Consider the following 6,000-nt stretch of genomic DNA (forward strand, 5'->3'; position numbering starts at 1 on the left):
GTATTTATAACCCCAATATATTCTTTGAATTCCCAGTCAGACAATGGCACTGTATACCAGTAGTAAAAATTGTGGGTGCACGTAACCCCAATATATTCTTTGAATTCCCAGTCAGACAATGGCACTGTATACCAGTAGTAAAAATTGTGGGTGCACGTAACCCCAATATATTCTTTGAATTACCAGTCAGAAACTGGCACTATATGGCAGTAGCAAGAAATGAGGGTATTTGTATTCCCAGTATACTCTTTGAATTCCCAGTCAGACAATGGCACTGTATACCAGTAGTAAAAATTGTGGGTGCACGTAACCCCAATATATTCTTTGAATTACCAGTCAGACACTGGCACTATATGGCAGTAGCAAGAAATGAGGGTATTTGTATTCCCAATATACTCTTTGAATTCCCAGTCAGACAATGGCACTGTATACCAGTAGTAAAAATTGTGGGTGCACGTAACCCCAATATATTCTTTGAATTCCCAGTCAGACAATGGCACTATATGGCAGTAGCAAGAAATGAGGGTATTTATAACCCCAATATATTCTTTGAATTCCCAGTCAGACAATGGCACTGTATACCAGTAGTAAAAATTGTGGGTGCACGTAACCCCAATATATTCTTTGAATTCCCAGTCAGACACTGGCACTATATGGCAGTAGCAAGAAATGAGGGTATTTGTATTCCCAATATATTCTTTGAATTCCCAGTCAGACAATGGCACTGTATACCAGTAGTAAAAATTGTGGGTGCACGTAACCCCAATATATTCTTTGAATTCCCAGTCAGACACTGGCACTATATGGCAGTAGCAAGAAATGAGGGTATTTGTATTCCCAATATATTCTTTGAATTCCCAGTCAGACAATGGCACTGTATACCAGTAGTAAAAATTGTGGGTGTATATAGCCCCAATTCTGTTGCTAGGGGACTTGCAGGGTATTTCTGGGGTGAAGGTGGGGGGGCACACCGTTGGAACGGGTATCGGGGTATATATCGGGTATACGGGAATACACTGACAGTGTATTCCATTCAGGATCCTGGGAAAGCTGGGTTGCGGCGATTGAGCCCATCAGTGCCACGTTACACTGACAAGCTTCTCCCTGGAATTTAGCTCTTATAAGAGCTGTTGGTTGTCTTCTCCTTCCTATCCTAGCCTGTCCCTGCCTACCCAGAATCTAAGCCCTAGCTAGCTGGACGGAAACCTCCGTCCTCGGTGAATTGCAAGCTCAGAATGACGCGAAGCTGGGCGGCGCTGTTCTTTTAAATTAGAGGTCACATGTTTTCGGCAGCCAATGGGTTTTGCCTACTTTTTTCAACGTCACCGGTGTCGTAGTTCCTGTCCCACCTACCCTGTGCTGTTATTGGAGCAAAAAAGGCGCCAGGGAAGGTGGGAGGGGAATCGAGTAATGGCGCACTTTACCACGCGGTGTTCGATTCGATTCGAACATGCCGAACAGCCTAATATCCGATCGAACATGAGTTCGATAGAACACTGTTCGCTCATCTCTAGTTTTCAGTTCTGGGGTTTGAAAGGATTTGCCATTGAATCAATACTAGCATGCCACCTTACCCCAAAATGAATGTATGGCTGGGCATTCTCACATTCATACCACAGGTACAGGAGAAGGGTGATGCATGATAAAACCCCTTTAATGTAGTATACAATGGGCTTCAGTGTACACTAGCACTATGTTTACTCTTGAATTGCTCTGACGCTAGATCTGTTTAGACACCTCTGCCTCAGGTCATATGAAATGTATAATGCATCACATTATTCCTCTTTACCTCCAAGCTATAGAACTATTATTAGATGTGCAGACACTGCAGTCCCTTGCTAAACAAGTACAAGACATCTTCCGTATACTCAGATCCTGCTTACTGTCTGGGTGCACTTCTCTCTGCAGACTAAGGATGTTCATGTATCATATAACTTGTGATCTGGGAGCTATCACATAACACATACAATTGTTCCCACCCCAGACATGAGGCACCAACAATGAGTGCTGTAATCTGTCAGGAAATGTGCGGGCCCTCTGGGAACTCGGTTCTTGGTTCGAGAAACTGTAGTACTGTGTTATTGGTGTTAAAGGACTAAGGGGAAAGGACTTTATTTCATAGCCTTCTTTGTCAGCCAAATAAGCCATCAGTAAAAGGGATTTTTTTTTTACTCTGTGCATGCTGCTATTTGCAATGTCCATATCTCTTTCACCTTGTGTGCAGGGTTCTTCTTTAATATGTAGATTTGTTACCTGTCTACATGATGATCTTACAAGTATACATTCTGGAATTGCATATACAGCAATTCTCTGATACTATGTTATTATCAGAATGGCAACCTTTACGCAGAGCAATAAACTGAAAATGTATCTTTTGTTTAGATATAAGCTACTTCATTTTAAAGGGAGGTTCCAGTAACAAGTTACCTTTTGTTCAAAGGATAGGTAAGTAAGTTTCTGGTTGGAAGGGGGCCAGCTTGTCGAAAATGTACACCACTGCCCAGTTCATTTCAAAGGGAAGTGCCAACTATAGCTGAACACTGTACTCCACCTATCACGGCGGGTTCTACCGTACTGAGTTAGATGGCGCAGTGGCATGCATTTCTGACATGCTGCTCCACTCAAACTTGGTTGCAAAACATCCAGATTCTCATGAAGTATCCAGCAGTTGGACCTCTACTGATCAGCGAGTTACCCCGTCCTTTGCAATGCTCCTGACACTGACTTAGTTATAAACCTACATTCCTTTGATGCTATGACCTCTCAAGTAAATATGGTAGCACAACTCCAAATATATCCATGTCACTGGACAACTGAATTTAAGCAGCAGGGACTGGTTATGACAAAATCTTTGTATATTTTATACTCTGAGCTACATGAAGCAGCAAGAATAATGCATTTAATAGATACAGTACATCAGTATAAGAACTTAGAAGCAAAATGCAGCTTGTATGTGACCAAATAAAATGTATCTGTTCCTTGGGTATTACTCTCAGCAGATCTACTGCATTAGGTAACAAGTGATTATATCTTTAAGGCAGAAAAGTATGCAAACACATCCATCCTAGGAACAGAACTTGCCTTGAGCTATAACGAACTCTATATATGACCTCATCTGGCTCATTGTCCTCACAGAGTATACAAACACTCATGTCAGACATGTGGATCCGCAATTAAACTTCAACCTCTTCATCTGAATAATACTTATCTTTACATATGTCTGAATGCTGTTGGATATTAACCCCTTTCCCACAGCAGCCATTTTTCAGGTTTCAATTTTCTGGACTCTCCACCTTTCGAACAGTGTAATTTTTTTTTTTTTTCCATTTACAGATGATATGAGGTCTTAATTTGTGTAGGACAATTGTTACCATTTAATATTCTGTATGATGTACTGGGAGGCTGCAAAAAATTCAGAATGGGGTGGAACTTGAGAAAAACTGTGTTTGTGCAACTTTGTTATGGACTTTTATTCATTATTATTGTTTATTTATATAGCACCATTAATTCCATGGTGCTTTACATTTGGGGGTTTACATACAGTACACAGAATATACAGGTAGATGTAATACTAACAGTGACTGACTGGCACAGTGGGGTAGAGGGCCCTGCCCGCGAGGGCTTACAATCTATGAGGGAAGAGGGATAGAGACAGCCTTAATTTTTTAGCCAAAATGACATGTCACCTGTATTCTATGGATCGGTACAATTCCAGGGATACAAATTTATATATTATGTTTTAATCCCATGTAAAAATCCAAAACTTAAAAAAGAAATTCTTAAATACACCATATTCTGACCAAATTCATAACTTTATTATATTATCATGTACGGAGATGCATTACCTATTTTTTTGCAGGGCCTGATGTATTTTTTATTAACACCAATTTGGGGAAAGTCTAATGCTTTGATTGCTTTTCATCCAAATTTTTAAGTTTGTAGACTGAGCTTCTTTGGACAGAGGGATACGTAATGTGTATGTGCTTCACTTTAATTTTTTTTACTTTTATATGTGTTCTACAGAAGGGGGGGGGGTATTTCAATTTTTATTTTTAATTTTTACCTTTTTTCTACTGTAATTTTTAGACCCCCTAGGAGTTTATGACACTAGGGGGTTGGATCACTATTACAATGCATTGCAATGCTAATGCATTGCAATCCATTGTAAAATTATGGCATTTCAATTAAAGCCTTTGACTAAGGCCCTGGGGCAAAATGCCCATAATCTCTGCTGTATTATAAAGTTCTCACAATGGAGTTTGCAGCTTATATTGAGGCAGATTCTATTCAAAATCAGCTCCAAATTCCAGCTATAATATGACATTGGTTCCATCCGAATCACATTTTATATATCCGTTTACAATAGGTTCACACTAGCAGGTCTGCTTGGGGATGGCCATTTAGCCACAGAGTCTTAGGTGAAATGCTCAGACTGTGTTAACGGCTAATAAGCAAGTAAAGCCAGGGACCCTTCTGGTGTAAACTCTGTGATTCAGCTGCAACGGACCCAATGAAGAAAAAAACCTGGAAACTTCTAGCATATCCCATTCACACCTTGTGAAAAAATACACAGTAATTTCTGTTGACTTTTCTGTGAAAAGCGCTGTGGGGGGAAAAATGCATTTCCTTGCCGCTGTGTTTTCTCCCACTCAGCACTTTTTTACTGTGGCCCAGTACGTGGGGCCTTAGCATAAGCCTGCATCAGAAAGTCAAGACAGAGCTGCAGGCATCACAGGGTAGGAAATTTATAGAGGAATATGAGGTCAGATGCTCTTAATACTGGGGCCCCATGCTGCAAATACGAGGCTATTCCCATCTACAAATTGCAGAAAAATATCTGCAGCGGAAATGCAACGAACGGTTGCATTTTTGTAAATCTCAGAATGTCAATTATGTTTACAGAAACCATAATGCATTTCCGATGCAGTCTTTTCTGCAGCATTTTTTGGATGTGGCTCACTATGTGGGGCATTAGCTTAAAGGAATTTTCTAGCCCCAGATCAATTTTTTCATACTAATGACTTATCCACTTATTGGAAGGTCTTGGAAGGTTGGGCATGAGGCTAAAGGGAGCAGCCATTATTGGGTTATTTCACTGGAATCCTGTCTTAAGACAGGCTTGCACATTCCAGTGAGCGCCCTCTATTGGTTTGCAACAATGAGGCAGCAACTGTCTTCCTAATTACATCATGGAAGGCAGATTTGCATATTCTTCCCACATTATCCACTTATGTAATACTGAATGGTATATGATCATCTATTTCGGTACTATTCCGTTATCGGGCCAGCAGCAGCGCAGTTCAGCAGCAGCTTTCGGGACAGCAGTTCAGCAGCGGGAATTACAATGACATCCGAGGACTGCTGGCCCGATGCTTGTGCCCAGTAACCAGTACATCGATGACCCCCCTCCCCCATCCTTCTCCTCCTGCCAGTGCTGCCCCCCAGCTCTCCTTACATCTTCCCCGTACCCTCTCCCCGCCACACGACTAGGCCTCACCTCAGCGCTAGTACCGAGACCGAAAGGAAAGACACCGGGGCTCAATCCAGGCCCTGACAAGAAACACGCCGACTATAGGAACGGTGAGCTACAGCGAGCCGGAGGGACAAACTTTCTGCAGCGTCCGGCGGCTATCTAGTAGCATTCATTGCTCAAGATTTACGGTGAGGCCTATTACAGGGAGAGGGTACGGGGCAGATGTAAGAAGAGCTGGGGGGCAGCACTGGAAGGAAGAGGAGGATGAGGGCATCGATCGATGTACTGCCTACTACACACAAGCACGGCCTCTATCATCGGGCCAGCATCGGCTTAGTCATGTGGCGGGGAGAGGGTACGGGGTAGATGTAAGGAGAGCTGGGGGGCAGCACTGGAAGGAGGAGGAGATGGAGGGGGGGTCATTGATGTACTGGCTACTGGGCACAAGCATCGGGCCAGCAGTCCTCGGATGTCATTGTAATTCCCGCTGCTGAACTGAACTGCTGTCCCGAAAGCTGGTGCTGAAA

This window comes from Leptodactylus fuscus, chromosome 5 (genome assembly GCF_031893055.1).
Source record: "Leptodactylus fuscus isolate aLepFus1 chromosome 5, aLepFus1.hap2, whole genome shotgun sequence".
NCBI classification, from domain to species: domain Eukaryota; kingdom Metazoa; phylum Chordata; class Amphibia; order Anura; family Leptodactylidae; genus Leptodactylus; species Leptodactylus fuscus.